This window comes from Astatotilapia calliptera, chromosome 14, assembly GCF_964374335.1.
Source record: "Astatotilapia calliptera chromosome 14, fAstCal68.1, whole genome shotgun sequence".
In the NCBI taxonomy this organism is placed as follows: Eukaryota; Metazoa; Chordata; class Actinopteri; order Cichliformes; family Cichlidae; genus Astatotilapia; species Astatotilapia calliptera.
The window spans coordinates 30,541,710-30,567,520 of NC_137435.1; the positions used below are offsets into that span (position 1 = coordinate 30,541,710).

Consider the following 25,811-nt stretch of genomic DNA (forward strand, 5'->3'; position numbering starts at 1 on the left):
ATCTGTATTCTAGGTATTTATTTATTTTTTACAAATACATAAACAGAATAAACAGAAAAAATGCATTAACCAAGAGTTCTTAGAAGCTTGAAAGGAGACTATGATGATGATTTTTGATGAAAGTTTAACAAGTTAATGGGATCCCCCCCTATTTTCTTCTCTAGCATATATCTGGAAATATTAGCATCAAGAATAGATCTTTTAATTAATAGCATCATGGGAAACTGTGGAGTGGGTGGTGGGTTTGATTCTCACTCTTTTTTGAATAGAAGAACATTACTTTAAAATTGAACGGCTTTTTTTAAACATAACATGTAACTGTTTGTGTATTTCTTGTGAATTGGCTGATGTTCTTTGTTTTTTGGCTAATGAGATGATACAAATTTTAACATCAAAGCTAACTATCTGCTTAGCTTACCCAAATAATATTACATTGACAAAAATGCTCCTTTTGTCCTTTCATAAACAATAATTAATTCGATCATGTTAAATTTGACCAGTTACTGTTCACTGGACTATTGTACCATTATGAGGTTCAGCTATGTCAGTCTCGGAGCAGCGTATAGATTAAACACATCAGATTATGTTTGAACAGCAAATTTAATTAATAAATGCTCAAAATGCTAGGGCTCTCTGTTTCATAACAAAGCCAATCTGAGCCATGAGCTTCCAAAATATAAGCAGTATATTAAATGCCCAACCAGAGAGGAGAGGACATTAGACCACTGCTACAGCACGATCAGCGGGGCCTATCGCGCGGTGCCCCGCGCTTCACTCGGACTTTCTGACCACGTCATGATCCACCTAATCCCCGCGTACAGACAGAGGCTGAAGCTCTCCAAACCTGTCGTGAGGACCAAAAAAGCAATGAGGCTGTGGAGGAGCTTCGCACGTGTTTGGAGACCACAGACTGGGACACAATGAAGGCTGCTTCTAACAGCTTGGACGAGTTTACGGACACTGTCACCTCCTATATCCACTTCTGTGAGGACAGCATTGTGCCATCACGCACCAGGGTGAGTTATAACAATGACAAACCCTGGTTCACCCCTAAACTCAAAAAGCTGTGGCTGGAAAAGAGAAAGGCGTTCAGAAGCGGAGACAGGGACTGCTACAGAGAGGCCAAGTACAGGTTCACTAAAGAAGTGGACATTGCTAAACATCAGCACTCTGAGAAGATGCAGCAGCAGATCTCAGAGAATGACTCGGCCTCTGTGTGGAAAGGTTTTAGGAATATCACCAACTACAAGCCTAAAACCCCCCACTCCACTGATGACTTGCTCTTAGCCAACACCCTTAACGACTTCTACTGCCGTTTTGACGAGCCATCAGGCAGCCTTCACACCTCCAACGGCCCCAACAATAGAGGCACTTTGGACACTCATTCCCCCACCTCTCCCCCCTCCATAGAGCCATCACCACCTTCAAACACTTCACCTACAACACCCCCCTCCTCACCCCACACAAAAGAGGATTTCACACCACCTCCTCCCACCACAACTCTTCATATTCATGAAGCAGATGTGAGGAAGCAGTTTAAGAGTCTGAATGCTCGAAAAGCTCCCGGCCCAGACGGTGTGTCTCCTGCCACCCTCAGACACTGTGCAAACGAGCTGGCCCCAGTGTTTTCTGGCATTTTCAACTCCTCACTGCAGGCATGTCATGTGCCTGCCTGCTTCAAGTCCTCTACCATAATCCCTGTCCCCAAGAAACCTAGGATCACTGGACTAAATGACTACAGACCCGTGGCTCTGACATCTGTGGTCATGAAGTCATTTGAGCGCCTGGTTCTCTCCCATCTCAAGACCCTCACGGCCCCCCTCCTGGACCCCCTGCAGTTTGCATACAGAGCCAACAGGTCTGTAGATGACGCAATCAACATGGCTCTACACTTCATCCTGCAGCATCTGGACTCCCCAGGAACCTACGCCAGGATCCTGTTTGTGGACTTCAGCTCTGCCTTCAACACCATCCTTCCAGACCATCTCCGAGGCAAGCTTTCCCAGATGAATGTGCCTGATCCCATCTGCCGGTGGATCACTGACTTCCTGACGGACAGGAAGCAGCACGTGAGGCTGGGAAAGAATGTCTCGGACTCCCGGACCATCAGCACCGGCTCCCCTCAGGGCTGTGTTCTTTCTCCTCTGCTCTTCTCCCTGTACACCAACTGCTGCACCTCCACCCACCAGTCTGTCAAGCTAATCAAGTTTGCAGATGACACCACCGTTATTGGGCTCATCTTGGACGGGGATGAGTCTGCCTACAGGAGGGAGGTTGAACGTCTGGTGTCCTGGTGCAGCCACAACAACCTGGTGCTAAATGCCCAGAAGACAGTGGAGATTATTGTGGACTTCAGGAAGCACACAGCCCCACTCCCCCCCATCATCCTGACTGACACCCCCATCACCTCTGTGGACTCATTCCGCTTCCTGGGTACCACCATCACCCAGGACCTGAAGTGGGAGCCCACCATCACCTCCGTCATCAAGAAAGCCCAGCAGAGGATGTACTTCCTGAGGCAGCTGAAGAAATTCAACCTGCCAACACGGACGATGATGCAGTTCTACACTGCAATCATCGAGTCCATCCTCACCTCCTCCATCACCGTGTGGTACGCTGGAGCCACTATCAGGGACAAACAGAGACTGCAGCGTGTTGTGCGCTCTGCTGAGAAGGTGATTGGCTGCAGACTCCCATCTCTGCAGGACCTGTACACCTCCAGGACATTGCGGCGTGCAGCTCGGATCTCAGCTGACCCTTCTCACCCTGGACACAGTCTGTTTGACCTGCTCCCCTCAGGCAGGAAGCTCCGGTCCATTCGAACCAGAACCTCTCGCCATAAGAACAGTTTCTTCCCCTCTGCTGTTGGACACATGAACAATAACCATATGACTGTCCCCGCCACAAACACATGACCCTACGCTGTGTTCACTGCATCATTCCATGTTTGGCACTGATCACCACCTGCACTCATGTATATATCTTTCTACGCAGCACTTTTAATTCTTATTCTCATGTATATATCTCATGTATATCTCATGCATATATCTTTCTACGTAGCACTCTTAATTCTTATCTCATGTATATATCTCATGTATATCTCATGTATATCTCATGCACATATCTTTCTACGTAGCACTTTTAATTCTTATTCCTACTTTTATTTTTTCATGTCTATTTAATCGCAATTTATGACAGTATGTTTGCACTGAAGCACCGCAGCAATTTCCTAATGTTGTAAACCTGCTCAACATTTGGCAATAAACCCCTTTCTGATTCTGATTCTTTCTGATTCTGATTCTGATTCTGATTCTGATATTGGAGGTGTCAAAGGAAGTCAAAGGAAATGTAGGCAGCTGCACTAGAACAGCTTGTGTTTATTCATGGGAGAAGGTCAGATTTGGACTTTCTTTGACTTTTTAAACATTGAACAGCCTACAGTATATATTGTTGTTTTCCTGGGCTGACTTTGCACAGTAAACTGTGGTAGAAATCCAAAGCAGTGTTTTGTGAGATACTGTGTCCAGAAAGAATGTGCATTTTTGTTATTTTGTATAGATTGTTTAGCTGGCTGTTTTAAAAGTAGCAGTATATGAGTTCGAACATAAAACACACACACAGCACAAGTCTTACATTTTCATTTATTTTGTGTCAGGACATTTTTGGTACTGAAATTGCACATACAGTGTACTGTAAAGGATTAAAGGTACTATTTTCCACCAACTTGCTAAATCCCAATCAAGAATCTGTTGTACGCATACCAAAGCTAGTGCTAAAAAGCTTATAATGTTACCACACCTCAAACCTGCTGAACCCAAAATTGGACCCATATGGAAAAGAAATAGTAAAAACTTATATGTGATTACTCATGAAAGTGGCCACTTTCTCATTACTTTCTTATATTGTTTTAGTAAGTATCCAAAACATACAAGTTTCATTATATAATTTTTCAAGGGATCTTATATCTGTTTTCACTCTTATATGCTTTTCATACAAGTTTCACACAAGACAGATACAAACTTTATAAGATTTATATATATCTTTTCCATATGGGGAACAGCAAGCCTATATGGAGACCTGCAAATTGGGTCATACCACAACTCTGGATCATGGGGAGGTGGGTGGGGGGTGAAATTTGTTATGTTAGTTTCAGTTAGGTTTTTGTGTGTTTTACCCCTTTTTGTGTTTTTTTGTGGGCTGATCAGCCACTCTTTAGTTGGTGAAAAGCTATAATTACAAGGCTTGATACAGAATTTTCTTTACATTTTTTCTCCATGACAGGTTAAACCACAATAAATAGCAATAGCATACATGTGGTGACCAGGTTGGAAAAAAAACAAAACTATTTGATATATGTATCATAGGTATTACAAACAGACAGACAGACAGACAGACAGACAGACAGACAGACAAATAAATGAAAAAAACACTATTGATAGAGCAAATTATGACAAATGCCATAATATTAGAAATATTTTTTTCAAAGCAATCTTCTTAAAAAAATTATTTACAAAAAAATCCTTTTTCCATTTCGTAATTTGTGATGGTTATGACTATTTCATGCTTGCTTGAAATGTTTAAATATTCTCTTCAAACAGTAAATCGGCAGTAATCAGTAAGCGTAATGCATGGGTGAGGGGCGCATTCATCCAGCTCATCAAGATCTTCTAATGTTATATCTATATGTCATTCAGGACACATTTTGAAAAGTGTTTCACCACTAGTGCTAGAGCAAATAGTGATACAGTGTCTCAGAGTCGTCTCTCACTATTTGTTACTTTCTATTTTGTTCTAGTCTTTGCTTGTCCACGTGTCTTGTTTTTATTCAGCCTGCGTAGAGCTTGCTGACAGTCCTGAATTTTAAAGTACTGGTGGAATATTACCTCTCATAGCAGAGAGTTGGCTTTTTTTAACCTGGTAATCCTATGATTTCTTTCACATGGTGGAGATTACTGTTGCCTTTCTGCATGCACCTCTAACAAATTAATGCAGATTTCTCATATGAGTGTTTTTACCAGTTAAAAACCCCCCATTTGCATTCAATGTGGTGAGCTGGCAAACAAAGTTGCACCGTTGTTAAGTTGTACTTGCTTGTGATGTGCCTCGTTGCTAGCTAAATCATCCAAGAAGATAGGTATAGATTTGGTCTGTCAGCACTGTACACCAGGGATTCAGGTGCTTATTGTACTGTACTTACAGCTTCTGTCAATGCTTCCGTCCTCTCCATTTTTTATTGCTTGGTAGTTCATGCATGAAAAAATGAGTGATTCACATTAGGAGTCACATACACATGACCTCTGTGATTGCCAACAAATGTCTTGCCACCAAATGCTAAAGCACATTCTGCAAAGGGATCAAATACTTATTTCATTCATGAAAATGCAAATTTATTTCTAACTATTTTGAAATGCTTTTTTTTTTTTTAAATTTTGATTATTGTTCTGTCTCTCAATGTGCAGATAAACCTACCATTGAAATTATTGACTGATCATTTCTTTGTTAGTGGGCAAACTTACAAAAGCAGCTGGTGTTCAAAAACGTTTTTTCCATGGCTATAGAAGATAGAGTTTTATACTAGATACCTTTTTTTACACAGCCCCAAAAGGCTTATGAATCTCTGACTGGAATTGAACCAGCAGCATAAGTGTTTGTTAACCAAATGTATAAACCACTATTCTCTCCATCTAGCATTAGCCTCTAGTACCCTAAAAGTTTCAATAACACCAGCTAAAGTTGCTTACAGTGGAAAAAGAGAAGTGCTTAGAGAAAGTTCAGGATATCCTTAGAAATTCACATCAGAATTACTGCCATTGGTCAGAAGTGAGCCTCACTGACTCTTCAATCCATATCAGACTTCGTTCACAGACTGTTATAGCTTCCTCAAGAGTAAATAGACAAGGACGTTTCACCAGGCATTTTGACAGTTGAGGTAAAAAGTAGACTGACAGCTTACAATTTCTTCATATGAGAACTGGCCAGAGCATTTGAGGTGAAAACGTATAATATCACAAAATATTTAATGCACACATACAGTTTTTATTCCAGAATTACAGTTAAATGTTGATATCATTCAAATACATAAAAATATAGTAGTACACAATTTTTTATACACTGTCATAGGAAGACGCAGAGCAGCCATTAATGGCCTTCACTTACAAAATGTCATGGTCCTGGGTCGTGTGACCCAGTGTGTTATGCTTAGCCTATTTTGATGTTTATTATTTGTTTAGGTTCTCTAAGGTAGTCCAGCCATTTGTATATATCACCCCTGCATTACGTCTCCCTTGCCCTTCGTGTGTTTATGTCTGTGTGTCTTGTACTGTCAAGTTCATGCTGTCAGTTATGTCACCTCCCCCTGTACTACGTCTCCCCGGTTCATGTCTCATGTTTCCTGTTTTACTTTGAAGGCCTGCATTCACTGTCAGTGTATTCAGTTTTACTCCTCCTGTCCTGTCGTTAAGTTCATGTGTGTCAGCTGCGTTCCCATGTGTGGTCACTTCCCCTGATCATCCCTCATGTGTATTTAGTCTCTGTGTTTCATACAGTCTGCGTCGCGTCGTCTGTGTTCCCACCCTCCGTGTTTCCATGCCTGGTCTGTTGTCTTCCAAGCCATAGCCTCACCATCGTTTGTTCCCAGTTCAGGTTTCTGTTTAGCCACCTTATCCCTGCTGTATTTGTACACCTTGTTTTCAGCCATATTAAAGGCTCGCCTTCTGTTAAAGCTCACTCCCGTCTGCTCACCCGTGTACGCACCTGGGTCCATTACACGCATTCTCCACTCGGTCCGTCACAGCGGACCGTGACACAAAATACATTTTAAATGTGTAAGACTGTATTTGGTTGTTTAATTTGTGTAAATTTACACTTGTATTTGGGAAAAAAACAAAACAATAATTTGACAATTACTGTCGGATGATCTGTGTAAAATTGTTCTTCAGTGCAAGAACACAACAAACCTCTAATTAGCAGGCATTCATACACAATACATCCAAACATGATAAATTCAAAGGCATCAGTGGTCATTAGCTAAAGGCTTTATAACAGCTGACTCATCAATCTTCCTTTTTAGACCATTAAAAACATGGCAGATTATTTGGGTGATATATCTGTCCATTTATTCTTTGGGGCAGTGTGCTGTTCTGAATAGAACGCTCCATCGTGCTGAGGCAGCCATCTTTCTCTACAGAGTCAAATTCACGTAATGTTGTGTCAGTTCATGTATATATTTTTATGACCTGACATGGAAATGGTCCTAGATCCTAGGCTAGACTGAATGCCACAATAAGTCTTTTAATGCACACAGTTCTCATTAAACACATTTTCTATTACTTTTATTCAGATTTTCACTCTCTTGACTTCCGTTTCCCCTGGGAATGCATTCTATATATTCTTTCTTTTTCCTCATTTTTTCATTTTTTTATTATGTACATTGTGAACTCTATTTCTCTGTGTGAGTGTGCATGTGTATGTGACTCCTAATGTGAATCACTCATTTTTTCATGCATGAACTACCAAGCAATAAAAAATGGAGAGGACGGAAGCATTGACAGAAGCTGTAAGTACAGTACAATAAGCACCTGAATCCCTGGTGTACAGTGCTGACAGACCAAATCTATACCTATCTTCTTGGATGATTTAGCTAGCAACGAGGCACATCACAAGCAAGTACAACTTAACAACGGTGCAACTTTGTTTGCCAGCTCACCACATTGAATGCAAATGGGGGGTTTTTAACTGGTAAAAACACTCATATGAGAAATCTGCATTAATTTGTTAGAGGTGCATGCAGAAAGGCAACAGTAATCTCCACCATGTGAAAGAAATCATAGGATTACCAGGTTAAAAAAAGCCAACTCTCTGCTATGAGAGGTAATATTCCACCAGTACTTTAAAATTCAGGACTGTCAGCAAGCTCTACGCAGGCTGAATAAAAACAAGACACGTGGACAAGCAAAGACTAGAACAAAATAGAAAGTAACAAATAGTGAGAGACGACTCTGAGACACTGTATCACTATTTGCTCTAGCACTAGTGGTGAAACACTTTTCAAAATGTGTCCTGAATGACATATAGATATAACATTAGAAGATCTTGATGAGCTGGATGAATGCGCCCCTCACCCATGCATTACGCTTACTGATTACTGCCGATTTACTGTTTGAAGAGAATATTTAAACATTTCAAGCAAGCATGAAATAGTCATAACCATCACAAATTACGAAATGGAAAAAGGATTTTTTTGTAAATAATTTTTTTAAGAAGATTGCTTTGAAAAAAATATTTCTAATATTATGGCATTTGTCATAATTTGCTCTATCAATAGTGTTTTTTTCATTTATTTGTCTGTCTGTCTGTCTGTCTGTCTGTAATACCTATGATACATATATCAAATAGTTTTGTTTTTTTTCCAACCTGGTCACCACATGTATGCTATTGCTATTTATTGTGGTTTAACCTGTCATGGAGAAAAAATGTAAAGAAAATTCTGTATCAAGCCTTGTAATTATAGCTTTTCACCAACTAAAGAGTGGCTGATCAGCCCACAAAAAAACACAAAAAGGGGTAAAACACACAAAAACCTAACTGAAACTAACATAACAAATTTCACCCCCCACCCACCTCCCCATGATCCAGAGTTGTGGTATGACCCAATTTGCAGGTCTCCATATAGGCTTGCTGTTCCCCATATGGAAAAGATATATATAAATCTTATAAAGTTTGTATCTGTCTTGTGTGAAACTTGTATGAAAAGCATATAAGAGTGAAAACAGATATAAGATCCCTTGAAAAATTATATAATGAAACTTATATTGTTTTAGTAAGTATCCAAAACATACAAGAAAGTAATGAGAAAGTGGCCACTTTCATGAGTAATCACATATAAGTTTTTACTATTTCTTTTCCATATGGGTCCAATTTTGGGTTCAGCAGGTTTGAGGTGTGGTAACATTATAAGCTTTTTAGCACTAGCTTTGGTATGCGTACAACAGATTCTTGATTGGGATTTAGCAAGTTGGTGGAAAATAGTACCTTTAATCCTTTACAGTACACTGTATGTGCAATTTCAGTACCAAAAATGTCCTGACACAAAATAAATGAAAATGTAAGACTTGTGCTGTGTGTGTGTTTTATGTTCGAACTCATATACTGCTACTTTTAAAACAGCCAGCTAAACAATCTATACAAAATAACAAAAATGCACATTCTTTCTGGACACAGTCTCTCACAAAACACTGCTTTGGATTTCTACCACAGTTTACTGTGCAAAGTCAGCCCAGGAAAACAACAATATATACTGTAGGCTGTTCAATGTTTAAAAAGTCAAAGAAAGTCCAAATCTGACCTTCTCCCATGAATAAACACAAGCTGTTCTAGTGCAGCTGCCTACATTTCCTTTGACTTCCTTTGACACCTCCAATATCAGAATCAGAATCAGAATCAGAATCAGAAAGAATCAGAATCAGAAAGGGGTTTATTGCCAAATGTTGAGCAGGTTTACAACATTAGGAAATTGCTGCGGTGCTTCAGTGCAAACATACTGTCATAAATTGCGATTAAATAGACATGAAAAAATAAAAGTAGGAATAAGAGAAGCAGCCTGTACAGCTGACGTGGAAGGAAGCTGAACGGGCTCCTCGGGCCCTCCAGCTGACGAGGCATGAGGCTGAACGGGCTCCTCGGGCCCTCCAGCTGGAAGAGACGGCTGAAGCAGAAGGCAGTCTGAGGCGGAGAGAAAGCTCACGCCATTCCTAGCAGGCTGAGAAGCAGCCTGTACAGCTGACGTGGAAGGAAGCTGAACGGGCTCCTCGGGCCCTCCAGCTGACGAGGCATGAGGCTGAACGGGCTCCTCGGGCCCTCCAGCTGGAAGAGACGGCTGAAGCAGAAGGCAGTCTGAGGCGGAGAGAAAGCTCACGCCATTCCTAGCAGGCTGAGAAGCAGCCTGTACGGCAGACGTGTGGTCCCCTTTCGCTGTCTCGTGAACCTGGGCTTCATGTGGCGCGACTGTGAGAGCAACGCTAGAAAAAATCCTGGATCCTGGAGAGTCAGGAATATGGTCTATGGTTTCGTTGTGTGCTCCTTCAAAGCAGTCACACACAGGTCTTTCAGCTCTGGAGCCCAATTCCGTTATAGTCTCCGGCCTCGGCAAGTCAATGCTTGTCTCACTCTGCTTCATAGAAGGGACGTGAGGCACGAAAACGCAGTCACTCACCGGAGTTAATGCGGTGCAACGGCGGCGCCGGCGCCGCCCCCTTCTGGTAGCTGGCACGATGGGCGCTGATGGCACCAATGCAGAGGGTGGCGTAGCGGCGGTCTCCCCGTCTTCCGCCCACATCCTTGCCAGAAATGAGGCAGGCGAAGTGAAGTCTAAGCGGATTGGAGACGGCGAGCGGCTGGTAGGCTGTGCAGCAGGTGAGAGGTCCTCCTCCGGGATGAGCCAGGGCTTCCACCGGAGCTCATCCTCCCGATAAGCCCGTAACACCTGCTGCTGCTCTTCCTCGCCAAAGTCTATGGCCTCCGTCGTCTCCGTGCGCCACGCCGTGCGGCCAGACCGCGGTGAAGACGTGGACGCCGACGGGGCGCGAGCGGAAGGTGTGTCGGTGGCGAGCCTCACCGTTCCGACTGCAACTGCTTCCGGCTCGCGAAGCAGCGGGGAAACGGGACAACAGCAGGGCTCTGGCGGCACAGCCCGCACACTGGGCAGCCGTGGCTGCGGACGGAGTTGGAGAGCGGTGAGGAGAAGGTCAGTGATCAGCGGGTGTAGTGCCTCCCATAGCCAGGGAAACACAGACATGCATACTCCCACTTGGCGGGCTAACTCCTCCCGTTCCTCCTCTTCGGAGCACCGCAGCCATTTACCACAGAGCAACTCCACCGTCTGGATGATCTCCCTCTCATGCATCGCTGGGTCCGGCATGGTCGCGTCGTACTGTCACGGTCCGCTGTGACGGACCGAGTGGAGAATGCGTGTAATGGACCCAGGTGCGTACACGGGTGAGCAGACGGGAGTGAGCTTTAACAGAAGGCGAGCCTTTAATATGGCTGAAAACAAGGTGTACAAATACAGCAGGGATAACGTGGCTAAACAGAAACCTGAACTGGGAACAAACGATGGTGAGGCTATGGCTTGGAAGACAACAGACCAGGCATGGAAACACGGAGGGTGGGAACACAGACGACGCGACGCAGACTGTATGAAACACAGAGACTAAATACACATGAGGGATGATCAGGGGAAGTGACCACACATGGGAACGCAGCTGACACACATGAACTTAACGACAGGACAGGAGGAGTAAAACTGAATACACTGACAGTGAATGCAGGCCTTCAAAGTAAAACAGGAAACATGAGACATGAACCGGGGAGACGTAGTACAGGGGGAGGTGACATAACTGACAGCATGAACTTGACAGTACAAGACACACAGACATAAACACACGAAGGGCAAGGGAGACGTAATGCAGGGGTGATATATACAAATGGCTGGACTACCTTAGAGAACCTAAACAAATAATAAACATCAAAATAGGCTAAGCATAACACACTGGGTCACATGACCCAGGACCATGACATTTTGTAAGTGAAGGCCATTAATGGCTGCTCTGCGTCTTCCTATGACAGTGTATAAAAAATTGTGTACTACTATATTTTTATGTATTTGAATGATATCAACATTTAACTGTAATTCTGGAATAAAAACTGTATGTGTGCATTAAATATTTTGTGATATTATACGTTTTCACCTCAAATGCTCTGGCCAGTTCTCATATGAAGAAATTGTAAGCTGTCAGTCTACTTTTTACCTCAACTGTCAAAATGCCTGGTGAAACGTCCTTGTCTATTTACTCTTGAGGAAGCTATAACAGTCTGTGAACGAAGTCTGATATGGATTGAAGAGTCAGTGAGGCTCACTTCTGACCAATGGCAGTAATTCTGATGTGAATTTCTAAGGATATCCTGAACTTTCTCTAAGCACTTCTCTTTTTCCACTGTAAGCAACTTTAGCTGGTGTTATTGAAACTTTTAGGGTACTAGAGGCTAATGCTAGATGGAGAGAATAGTGGTTTATACATTTGGTTAACAAACACTTATGCTGCTGGTTCAATTCCAGTCAGAGATTCATAAGCCTTTTGGGGCTGTGTAAAAAAAGGTATCTAGTATAAAACTCTATCTTCTATAGCCATGGAAAAAACGTTTTTGAACACCAGCTGCTTTTGTAAGTTTGCCCACTAACAAAGAAATGATCAGTCAATAATTTCAATGGTAGGTTTATCTGCACATTGAGAGACAGAACAATAATCAAAATTTAAAAAAAAAAAAAAGCATTTCAAAATAGTTAGAAATAAATTTGCATTTTCATGAATGAAATAAGTATTTGATCCCTTTGCAGAATGTGCTTTAGCATTTGGTGGCAAGACATTTGTTGGCAATCACAGAGGTCAGACATGTCTTGTAGTTGGCCACAAGTTTTGCACACATCTCAGGGGGATTTTGTCCCACTTGTCTTTGCAGATCTTCTCCTTGTAATTAATGTTTCGTGGCTGATGTTTGGCAACTTGAACCTTCAGCTTCCTCCACAGATTTTCTTTGGGATTAAGGTCTGGAGACTGACTAGGCCAGTCCAGGACCTTAATAGGCTTCTTCTTGACCCAATCCTTTGTTGCTTGGCTGTGTGTTTTGGATCATTGTCATGCTGGAATACCAGCCCATGACCCATTTTCAATGCCCTATCTGAGGGAAGGAGGCTCTCACCCAATATTTGACGGGACATGGCCACATTCATCCTCCCTTTGATGTAGTGCAGTTGTCCTGTCTCCATGGCAGAAAAACATCCCCAGAGCATAATGTTTCCACCTTCATGTTTGACGGTGGGGACGGTATTCTTGGAGTCATAGGCAGCATTCCTCCTCTTCCAAACACAGAGTGCAGTTGATGCCAAATTGCTTGATTTTGATCTCATCTGACCACAACACTTTCACGCAGTCCTCCTTTGAATCATTGAGATGTTCAGTGGCAAACTTCAAATTGGCCTGCACATGTGCTTTCTTGAGCAGGAGGACCTTGCAGGCACTGCAGGATTTCAGTCCTTTACAGCTTGGTGTTTTACGAACTGTTTTCTTGGCGACTATAGTCGAAGCTCTTTTGAGATCATTGACAAGTTGGCAACACTTTGGCCAACATTTTTTTGTTATTAAATGTGCTATATAAATAAAAAACAAAGTAAAGTAAAAGTAAAGTTCCTCCCGAGTAATTCTGGGCTGGTTCTTCACCGTTCTCATTATCATTGAAACTCCATGAGGTGAGATGTTGCCTGAAGCTCCACACCGAGGGAGATTGGCAGTTTTTTTTTATGGTTCCATTTGCGTATAATCGCACCAGCCATGGTCCACTTCTCACCCAGCTGCTTGGCAATGGTCTTGCAGCCCATCCCAGCCTTGTCTAAGTCCACAATTTTGTCCTTGACATCCTTGGAAAGCTTTTTGGTCTTGACCTTGGTGCAGAGTTTGGAATTTCGATTGATTGCTTCTATTGACAGCTGTCAATCAGCAAGATTTCTGGCTCCCAGGTGTATTTTATACCGGTAACAAGCCGGTAACAAGCTGACATTGGGAGCCTTCTCAACTCGTTACCTGTATAAAAGACAGAGAAGCATAAGTCCATAGAAGCAATCAATCCAGAAACATTAATGACTAGGAGAGGATCTGCAAAGAGGTGTGGGACAAAATCCCCCCTGAGATGTGTGCAAACTTAACTACAAGACATGTCTGACCTCTGTGATTGCCAATAAAGGTTTTGCCACCAAATACTAAAGCACATTCTGCAAAGGGATCAAATATTTATTTCATTCATGGAAATGTAAATTAATTTCTAACTATTTTGAAATGCATTTTTCTGGATTTTTTGTTTATTATTCTGTCCCTCACTGTTCAAATAAATCTACCATTGAAATGATAAACTGATCATTTCTTTGTTAGTGGGCAAACTTACAAAAGCAGCTGGCGTTCAAATATTTTTTTTCCTTTGACTTCCCTAGTAGTGTTGAAAGTCTATTCCCTTAAACTAAAAAAAAAAAGTACCTTTCCTATTTATCATCATGCAATGTAGTGAGTTCCACATTAGGCCTGTCTGTGCTAATATAGTTAGTTTGACCAACAATTCAGAGCCACATAAATATGATCATCCCCGATTAGATCGGGGGATGATTAATTCCTTACAGTTTTCTCTCCTTCTGCTTTCTTCTTCTCAAACCGTTTGAAATGTAAACCAACCAAGTCAGTCTCTTTAATATAGCATATTCCTTGGCTCAGAATGCTGCACAACACACTTCAAAAATATTCAGAAAGCAAAGAAGATTAAGGAGAATATGGAATCTCTTTTCCCATAAATCACCTTGAGTCATTGCTGGAGGTGTTTTAGAGCTGACTGGAAGCTCAGAGCTGCTTGTCACAATGATCCATGTTGGAGAAGGCTGCACTAAAGTTGAACCCCAGATTATTCTCACTGACACCAACATGTATCTAACATTTTAATATCTGTACTTATTATTTCAGAATTTGTCCATGCAGTAGCATTACTTATGTAATGATAAAGATATATAAGTTATTAGTACATTTTATATTAGATAGCAATATTCTAGTATTGTCATTTTCATTCCCTCTGTAATATTTACCACATTAGAAAAATCACAAATGCCTATGTCACGATCCTGTATGTAATACTCTGCAAAAAGAGAAAAGTAAGTCTGATTGAAGAGTCCACTCACATCTCACAGAGTAGGGGAGTGAGACACCAGCAAGGCGACCACTTAAAGTCAATATTAGTTTATGAGAGAAATCATGAAGTCAATTCTCATGAATGAAGTGGTGGGCTTTTGCAAAGTGTTTCTCAATGGGAAATCATATTGATAGTGTTGCTGCAATAATACTTAACCATACAGTCATGTGAAAAAGAAGGTTTTCACAGGGCTTTATGCAGTCATTTAAAAAAAACAAAACAAAGTACAACCTTGCTGCTTCCACAGGAATTAAGAAGATAAGTAGCAGATAGGTGCAGCTAATCAAATTAATTTGATTAACTAAGCATTGGCAAGTGTGCCTGCTTCTGTAGAAGCAGCAATTTCTGTGGTTTTCTTGTCTGGAGCATTAAGGTATGTGTTAACACAATCCCAATAAATTCACCCCAGGGCCAGACTGCGCAATGCTCAGAGAAATTGCAAAAAACCCAAGGCCTCAGTTAGCATGTTAAATGTTTAAGTTCATGACAGCACAGTTAGAAAAAGCCTGAACAAGTATGGGTTTTTTTTGGAGGAGCTGCCATGGAAGAAAGCCTCTTCTCTCAAAAAACAAAACAAAACATGGCAGCATGGTTTAGGTTTGCAAAGGTGCATCTGAACAAACCATAAGACTTGTGAAACAGCATCGCTAAAACAGATGAGGCCAAAGTGGAGAGGTTTGGTGACATATAATGTATCTGCAAAACATGTCATTATGAAGCTCATGCGTGAATTCAAAAAGAAAGATCAATGGTCTTACATCTGTCTGCTTCCAGGTGTTGCTGGCTAAATCTAAGCTTCACATCACTTCCACTTTTCCATGCTATCAAGCTGTTTGTGACATCGCTGGTCTATTCCAATCATCTTTCTCAAGACCTTCTTTAGGCTAATCAGCATTTATGCCACATACTTTAAATCTCACTGCAAATATGTCATTCTCCTTTGCAGAGTCGTGATACAAACCTCCTCCCCACCACCGCCTCTCATCACTCAGGCTCCGTTCAAGCCTCCATCTTCATCTCCACCACTACCTTAGCATCATTAATTAATAATAAACACACACTCAGTGTGTGTTTATTGGTATGGATGTGCATTGATGCCTATGGAATTGGCAGCTTGCACATGTGGAAAGGCACCATCAATGCTGAAAGGTATATACAGTATGGGTTTTAGAACAATACATGCTCCCATTCAGACAATGTTGTTTTGTTTTTTGTTTTTTTTAAATTACAGATTTCTTTCCTAGGAAGTCATTATTTCAGTAAGACAATTCTAAACCACACACTGAACTGTAATCCAAGTTGAATTAGCATTCAACTGATGAGCAGAAGGAGAAAAACTGACATACAGAGAGCAGTTGGAGAGCTCACACGACAGATACTTTCTTCTTATTATTCATCTTATTAACTTTTAACATTTTATTTAAGTCTCTAAATATATAGATATGTGTTTTAGGCAGTGCACTGTGGTTTCATCCTGAAGTATTTGTAGAATTTCTAAAAGCAGAGTGACAATCTGACCCGTTGGCTACTCGGCAACTCTACTGAAGCAGTTCATTAGTTGGGGCTGTGGTCGATGTCATAGCAGTGTTAATAAGAAGGGAACTCATGGGGCAGTTTTGTGTATTGAACTGAGCCCTCAAACTTGACTGGACATTGAAATTTATGTTTATCAGAGAAAACAAGGGCAATGCCTCAATTGTTCTTTTCTTGCTCAAGGTTGTCCACTCTCAGTGTTTATCCATTCAGTAACTTGCACTGCCAGAGGAACATGTGAGAGAAAAACAGAGGCACAAAGGCAGATAAAAAGAAACTGTCTAATGAGATGGAACGGAATAGACTTCAGTGCCACCATCTAATGAGAGCCAGGTATACTCTTTTATACTTTCTCCTTTACCAATGGCCTTTGAAAATGAATGCTGATAAGCAGTGGCAGTTATTTATATGGTAATTCACCAAAGGAACACATAGACATTAGAACACCTGCAATTTAGCAGAGTGGAAATTGGATATTGTGTGTGTGTGTGTGTATGTGTATGTGTGTGTGTGTCCTAAGTGTCTGTGCATGATTACCTACTCTATCTTGATATTATATTATGGTAGTACTGTTTGGCATCCATTGCAAGATTTCAGGTGTGTGATAATAAAGTACCACAGATTCTTCATTTTTGATAATAAGCATTCTTTGCCCACTGTGCAGTTTGTGAATCTATGAGATGACTAAATAAATATGGTGTTAACCATTCCTCGCCGTCAGTCCCCTGACCGTGGTCGGGAGACACGAGGGGAGAAGCTTCCTCCAGGGCCGAAGTTTGTCCTCCTTTGGGGTTAACTCCCTTCACTTTTGTGGAGTAGTGAGGCAGACAGAAATCAGCCGAGGCACCGGAGAGTACTGAAGAGATGAGGCTTTAATCACAGTACTGCACACTTCGAAAACACACTGCATAGCCTGTAGCCCGTTAGAACGCTGCTCCCGGTCGCCCTCTCTACCCATGACACACTCTCTCCATGTTTCTCTCTTTCGCTCCCCACGTTTCCTTCACGCGCATGCTCACACACACACATCACATACACTCCTTACTGCACCCAGTCACACACAAGACAGCAATTCCCACAACAATGGCAATAAAGTGAATTTTTCAGTGAAGCAATATTCTAGCCGTTAATGAGGAACATGTATAATTTCTGATAGCTACTGTGAACTGTAAGTTTTTTAGAAAGTGTTTTAGAAACTCATCTGCTTCAGTTACAACGATCTATCACAATTCATGTTTAACCTCAACCTTAATTTTCCAGTCATGAAATTTAAATCAGTGATAAATAGTGCACTGACAATGGTGGGAATAGGGCTGGTTTATTTTAAGTAGGCCTCTGTAGGAGCTGTGTGGCTGTGGCTTTAGCAGTATTGTAACATCACTGGGATTAAAAAACACACATTGTCATGAGAAAAGGACGTGATCATCAGCTTGAATAAGTCAACAGAGGCCATGTGAGACGTCTGGTCTAAAGAACTTCTCTTTGCTGTCTAATGATGATTTGAGGTGAGGAACATTACTTTGGCCCATTTAAAAGACTCCAAAAGCTTTAAAGTTTGTTTGTAGACATTCATTTCAGCTTTATGTGAGTTGAGCATAGCATAACCTGATCAGAGTTTATCATATTCTAATAGACAGAGAGGGAAAGTGCACATGAAAACATCAACAGATCAGCAGTAATCTTAAAGAAGGGTTGGGAAGGGTTAAAAGGTAATTACCAAACAATCTGAAGTCCATAATTCCACAGTGACCAAGATTATCCACAAGTGGAAAGCATTCAAGACAACCCAGTCGTCTAAGGAGTGGAGGAAATTCACTTTTCCCAGCAAATTTACCTCAGCACAAACACATTACACCTGCAGTCAAGCACGGTGGTGGATAGATGATGATTTGAACTTGTTTTACAGCCAGAGGATTTGGACACCCTGCCTTAACTGAGTCGACCATGAACTCATCTGTATACCAAAGTACTCTAGAGTCAAATGTGAGGCCATCTATGTGATAGCTAAAGCTCGGTCAAAACGACAGCAGCAAACCTAAAATTTAAAAAAAAGAAAAAGAGAAGAATCAAAGTGCTGCAATGGTCCAAAGTCCAGAGCTCAACCTGACTGAATTTATGTTGCTCTTAAGAGAGCTGTGTAAACTCAATGAGTTGATGTAGAGTGAGTAAAAATTTCTCCACAATGATGTGAGGAACTGATAGTCATACAGAAAACAATTACCTCAAGTTAGTTAATTGAAGCAATTAATGCTAAAAGGGTCTGTGAAGATTCTCAGTCATCCAGGTTATTGTAGTCTAAGGAGCTTGGAAAGAAAAGCGTCTGGACTTCTTTAGCTTTCTTGACTACGTCTTTAAGACGAGGTGAAGCGTCCTGATTGCTGCGAAACAGCAAACATTACCTGGATTTGTGTTTATACAGGCTGTGCAGTCTCTGTCTGAGGGAAGATGTGTCAGTCAGAAGTTGAGAGGAAACATTAGACTTAGTGAGGGTTCTGTAGACACCATGGCTTGAGGTTCACTCTCCACAGGCTGTATAGCATTAAAGTCTCTTGTTTTAATGTCATGTGTCATGCTGCCAGTGTCAGGAGAGGAAACACAAGTAGATGTGACCTGCAAATAGGTTAAGGAAGCGGCAGCAGGCAGGAGGCCTGGAGACAGCAACACACTGCAATCCACCGTCAAGGTTATGCACACAACAACAAGAATGCTATTTTGCCAGAGGTTATTCAGCTGGCTGACAGCAACCAACAAAGAATCCCACCACTAAACCAGCTGACTGGCATAAAAAGCCTTTATAAATGTCCAAGGAAAGTGGCCAGATCGTCACAGGGAAAAAAGGCCAGGATAGAAGCAGAGAGGAAGAAAGAGCCATAATCTGTCCCAAAGGTAAGATATAACACTGGCAAAGGTAGTATTGGAAGTTTGACATACAATCCTGGTGCTCTAGAACTGAATCAGTCCCAGAGAGATGGGCTGGAAAAGCCACAACCAGAGAATAGATGTACATGTAATATTTTATTCAGGACTTTGCAGTTGTCATACAGATTCATGTGCTGAGAATACTCAGTCACACTGGAACGTGTCTTATTGTCCTCTGTCAGCCTCCCTTTCAGTATTTTATAGCAACCAGCTATGTGTGAACACTGATCCTCTCAGTGGTATTAAAATTTAACAGTCTTCAAATTTTAGAAGTTGTTCTTGAGACCAAGTGAAACAGTTTCTAAATAATGTTTTTCTTAGAATAAAGATATGTGAACTGGTTTCTTGTTAGCAATGAAATGTGAGGGTCGTTCAGGTTTTTTTCATTTGTTTGTTTTTAAACTCTTCAGTTATTACATGTATGAAAGACTTTGGATTAGAGAGTAAATCAGAAAATTATCCCAGAGTTTAATCATTTAAACACATCTCAATGCATTATGCCTTATGCCTCCAAAATGAGCAACTGACCACAATATAAGGAATATGAAACAAGGTGGAAATATTACTTTTGAACCAGTTCCTGGGTTTCCTAAAGCCAGTAACTTCTCAGTCTGGAGAATGTGTTGGGATTAGATTAGATTAGGTTTGAATTCTATTAAATAATGCATGTTCACATGCTCAACAACACTAAACGTGGCCACTGTTTTCTGTTCACTGCATGCGAACTTGTGAGTTCTCAAAAACATTCAGCTCTGAAATCCTTGTTTTATACTGTTTGGCAGTGATGAGAGGGCATGATTTGTAGCCTCAGGTGTGCCCCATATCTCACTTCTAGGCATGTTTTTACCAAACTCTAACACAGAGAGTCCCGGGGGATTTTACTGTTACCTTGTTTAAAACAAACACACTTTATAAAACTGTAGGATCACACTATCAACCATCTACACATGTAAAACTTCTTAAAAGCAAAGTCTGATCTGGGTAAATGGTAAATGGCTTGCATTTGTATAGCGCTTTTCTAGTCCATAGGACCCCAAAGCGCTTTACACTACATTCAGTCATTCACCCATTCACACACACATTCACACACTGGTGATAGCAAGCTACATTGTAGCCACAGCTGCCCTGGGGCGCACTGACAGAGGCGAGGCTGCCGGACACAGGCGCCACCGGGCCCTCTGACCACCACCAGTAGGCAAACATGGGGTTAGTATCTTGCCCAAGGATATTTGGCATGCAGCCAGGATGCAGCCTGGGATCGAACCACCGATCTTCTGATTAGGGGCACTAATTAGGGGGTACTAATCTTTAACTGTGCTCTAGGGTGAGCAGCAGAGCAAAGCTTCTTCAAATTTCAAATTTTTGAGTAAAAAGCCAGGAGAGGAGAAAAAAAATAAGAGAGATGATGATGAGAGATCCAAAGAAGGTGAGAGAGGCAAAGGAGAGGAAATGGGAATATTTCTTTAATTCATTATAAAACCTTTATTTATCTTACAAGAGGGGAAGTTTCTAGATGAACCAGATGGGTTAGGTGATTTGATGTTTGTATTACATTCGTATTAGCTGTGTTTATTGTGCACTAAAGTTATTGGTCAGGCTAAACCGAACCTATAAAGGGAATAGAGAAACCTTCACATCTGCTAACACAAATTTGACCTCGCATTAGTTCTTGTATTCAAATTGGTGGTTATGATAATAAATGGGGAAAACAGGTAGCTCCTGGCAGGTAGCTCCATGCCCTCCTGGGTTTTAAATGCACCTTAGAACACACATGCATCAACACTACAATGAGCGGGTGGAGGGAGGTTTGGAGTCTTCTCTCACCCCCATTCTCTGCGACCTGCTGGAGCGGGGGGGCTAGGAGGAGGAGTTGGCCGTCCGACTGCGGTCTGGAGTGTGGAGCCTTCCTGCTGCTGCGGAGTCGGGGCGGTCTGCCTCTCCCCACCGCAGGGAAAAGGGTAACACCACCTGGGTCTGGGTGCAGTTCCCCCCTCCAGGGGCAAGGGTACCTAGACCCAGTTCGTAGAGTACGCTTGGGGAGTGTGATTGTGTGTACAGCGTCTCTTTATGTCTGTCTCCACGTTGGTTGAGTGTGGAGTAAGTGCATATGAGAGCATGAGGGTGGGAATGGATGTTTGTATCTGTGTGTGCCTGTATGTCTGTGTCTATATGTCAGGTTGGGTGTCAGGCGCCACCTCTCTGGGGACATCTCAGGCCCTCAAGGTTTGGAGGCCTATCTCCCCCTACCACCACTTCCCCTGCCAGTGGCGGACTCCCTCAGACATCGGTGCGTTGGTGGTTTCATTGTGTCTGGGGATGGGCGTCCAGGTACACACTGGCTCACTCCTTGGCGGCCGCTTATCGGGGCCTGGAGCCTGGGGCTCGCTCGGGCCACTTCGGAGGTGGGGTGCCCCCGGCCTCTCGGCCTGGGGCTCGGTCACTCAGGCACAGCTGGCTGCCAGCGGAGCTCACCGGCGCGTCACTGCAAGTCCCCCTGGCTTCTGCTCCGCGGCTGCTGAGTGAGCCCTCATCTGGGACTCTCCTCAGCTCTTTCTGGGACAGTGGCGCGGCTGCCCCTCTGTTGGTCTTCCTTGGTCTCTTGTGTTCTGGGGGCCTCTGGATGTCTGGAGTTTTGATCTCCTCCATACCTGCTTCATGCCCTGGAGGACGGGGCTGTGGCCCCCCCACACCCTCTAGCAGATCATTACATGAAGGAACTTTTTAAAAAAACAAGCGCGTCCATGCTCACAGGTGTACACACGGGTGATCACACCCACAAACTACACCCTTTTTGGCTCCTACCTCAAAGCACACTGTGTTCTGTTGATCTTATGTGCTGCACAATAATGTTTAATATTTAGTATTTACTGTCATATACCCATATATCATTGTGATGTTGTTTATTCTATTACTCTCGTTCTCTTCTGCTTGTTTTCTTTTTTCTTTCTCAACAAGTGATCCAGGTGATCGATATATGCATTTTTTTTTCTGCCCATTCTGTTGGTTTTTGTTTTTTGCCCTTCTCCCCCGTCCCTCTTCTCAGCTGTTTCTCTTTCTTTCTCCCCTTCTTTCCCCCAGTCAAGTCTGTCCCGTATTCAGCAAGTGAAAATAAAATAAACATTAAAAGGTGAGTCAAATGGACCATTACGGCAAGGCTGGGATGGTCAATTTGGTAAAGTAAATCCGTTGGGCATCTTTCTTTGCCTTTAGACAACAATTCTGATGGCAAAAGAGCCAAATGGGACAGGCAAAAATAAATAAATAAATAAATAAAAGGGGAAAACAGTATAAAGCCATAGGATGTTATTGTACCTATTTTTATCTGATTTCTTATTATTTTAAAATTGAAATGGTTCAGTAAATACAGATATTCCATTTTCATGTTTGCTTCTTTTATTGGTGTAATATACCTCACAACTTAAAAATTGGAGATATTTATAAAGTATTTTCTTAGATAAACTTATCAATTATCTGTTTGCTATTCATCCAGTTCTTGTTGCTTATATGTCCAAATAAACACTAATTGTTTTACTGAAACATGAAGAGTAAATGTTTTGAATTTTTTGTCTTTGTGAATAAATTTTTTTTTTAGTTTTACACCATAAAAACTTTTTTGTGTTTATTTCTGTAGCAGAGAGCAGTCTAACCCACTGCCAATGGGGAACTCACCAATAGTTATTTTTTGAATAATTTCCGTAATGTGACTCTAAAATATTCAGAAGCAACCATCCATTAAATGTATTCACTGAATTCCCCCCAAAGAGGAAAGTTGTGATTGAAAACAGGGAACTGTTGCTCGTTAAAGAAACGTGTTAACTGTAAAATGAGTCATCTTAGCATGAAAACTGTGTGCAAATTACAACACACAATGGGGGAAATAATTCTTTGAGTCCCTGCTGAATTTGTATGTTTGCTCACTTACAAAGACATGAACAGTCTGTCATTTTTATGGTAGTTTCATGTTAATGGAGAGAGACAGAATACCAGAAAAAAAAACAAAAGTTATAAATTAATTTGGATGTCATTGATGAAATAAATATTTGATCCTCTACAACCCAGCCAGAATTCTAGCTCCCATAGACTGACAAGGTGGATGGGGCCATGAACCATAAAATTTAGGATGAGAACCTCGTTTCCTCAACCAGAACACTTAAGATGGGTCATGGATGGGTCTTTCAGCATGAAAATGTCTCAAAACATACCACTAAGGCAACAAAGGAGTGGCTAAAGAAGAAGCACATGAAGGTTGTGCGGTGACCTAGCCGGTCTCCAGATCTCAGGCCTCCTGTAGAAATTCTGTGGAGGATCTGAAGCTTTGAGTTCCCAAAAAACTTTTCCAGAAACTCTCTAAATCATTTGAGTTTCTATAAAGAAAAATGGGCCAAAATACTTCCTGAGATGTTTGCAAACTTGTTGACCAACTACAAGAAACATCTTGCCCCATGGTGGATAGGCCCATCATGCTCTGGTTGGGGATCAAACACTTGTTTCACTCAATTTCTAACTTTTATGTTGTTTTATTAACAATGGCTCATGGTCAAAGTAGCCATTCATTTTACTTGAATCCTTAAATCTCTTCCTTCCATCCCCCTCGTCCATGAATTTTCTTACTACACTGATTTCACCTTCCTTTGTCTCTTCCTCACTCTGTTGCTGGTACTGCTTATCTCTCACACACACTACTGAAACCAGAGGCATTTCCGCTGAACAGGAAGTTGTTTCCTGACAAGGAAACTGGTGGTACATTTCAAAACACTATAAGGATATTTACTCAGCCACCTGCTAGTACAGTGGTCCCCAACCTTTTTTGTGCCACGTACCATTTATGGCCGACAATAATTTCACGGACTGGCCTTTAAGGTGTCTTGGAATACAATAAAATAAAACCAGTACCGCTACCAAAAAAAAGAAGATTTATTCATAACACATGGGAAAAGACCCAGGGAAACAGGAATGGAATGGATTCAAGGTGCAACACGAAATTCGGCAAGTATGTCCTGTTTCCCTAAGTTTTTTATATTGGCAACTCAGCTGTTAACACTATTAATCAAGAATTCTAACGACATACAAGGAATATCAATTTTTAATAAAGACTTCAAAATAAGTCAATTCACAGATGATACATCTATTTTTTTGAAAGATAAATACGTGGTAGAGAAAACTAAAATTTCTCTAAAGCTTCTGGTTTATCTCTCAGTATCAAAAAATGTGAACTACTCCCGATTCATACAAGCTCTGACTCCTCAATAGCTTTGGTTAGAGTTGAATCTAAAGTTAAATATATAGGGCTGATAATATCTAAAAACCTAATTAGCAGAGAAGACACTAATATTTCTAACTTTCTAACTTCTAACTTTCTAACTTTTCTAACTTATTTTTGAATTTTTGTGGAGGAATAAAACACATTACATTGACAGATCTCAGCTTGTGAAGGAAAACAATAAAGTTGGTATCAAAGCTCCAGAATTTGAATTAATGGTTGGCACCATTAGACGTAAATGGTTAAAATCTTGTCTGTCACAGCCAGACTCTACGTAGTTCCACATCCCACGATCCTTGTTTAATAAAATAGGAGGATTAGACTTTATCAAGCTATCGAACTCTCCAAAACAGACTTTGCAATGATATTGCACAAGTAAAATGATATTTACCCACAACTTCTCCCCATAATTCAACCTTATGGAATAATAGGGTAATAACACTTAATCAAAAATCAATTTTCAAGTGCGACTAGTTTAAAGAAAAGGATTATATTCATAACAGATTTGTTGGATGATAACGGTGTAATTCTCAGTTACACAGACTTTTCAGAAAAATATTATCTAAACTGTTCTCAAAGAGAATATAACAAATTTTGTAAACTGCTCCCACTGCCTCTGCTTCATTTGATTAAAAACTTTATGATATACAATAATTTCTCATCAGTGCTCCCAAATTTATTGCTGGGGCAATGTCAGCTGTTTGATAAAATGAAATAATAAATTTACACTGGATAAAGCATACTCAAAATTTATGAAAAAGCCTATTGTACCTAAAGTTAAACAAACACACTTTAAAGTAATAAACAAATTTAACCCTGTGGCAGAATTTCTAAAAAAGAGATTTGGCTTTGAGGTGGATCAGTGTTCTTTTTGTACTGATGAAAATGAAACCCTAGAACATGCCCTATCACACAATGCTTTTGGTGTGACTTAAAAAATTGGATTTCCCTAAAAATGAATGATGTGCCACCATTTCAGTAGTTTGTGGGAGAGCGTTTCAGTAATAATGTCCCTTACGGCACCTCATATTGTGGGGCCGGTGTGCAGCAGCCCTTCGATTGACCCTCTGGCCCAAAAGCGTGTTGGTCCACCAGTGAAAAGTATGCCAGATTACCAATCCAGCCTTGACTGCAGCGGCCTCAGTGATGCGGACACTGTACCGGTCTGTTGTGGTGAAGAGAGAGCTGAGTGTAAAAGTGAAGCTCTCAATTTACCGGTCGATCTACGTTCCTATCCTCACCTATGGTCACGAGCTGTGGGTAGTGACCGAAAAAACGAGATCGTGAATATAAGCGGCGGAAATGAGCTTCCTCCGAAGGGTGG

General features: G+C 41.5%; 1 pseudogene; it reads right to left on the reverse strand.

Moving 5' to 3' along the window:
* Positions 1 to 12,890: 12,890 nt before the first annotated feature.
* Positions 12,891 to 17,266, reverse strand: LOC145419935 (uncharacterized; annotated as a pseudogene).
* Positions 17,267 to 25,811: the final 8,545 nt, after the last annotated feature.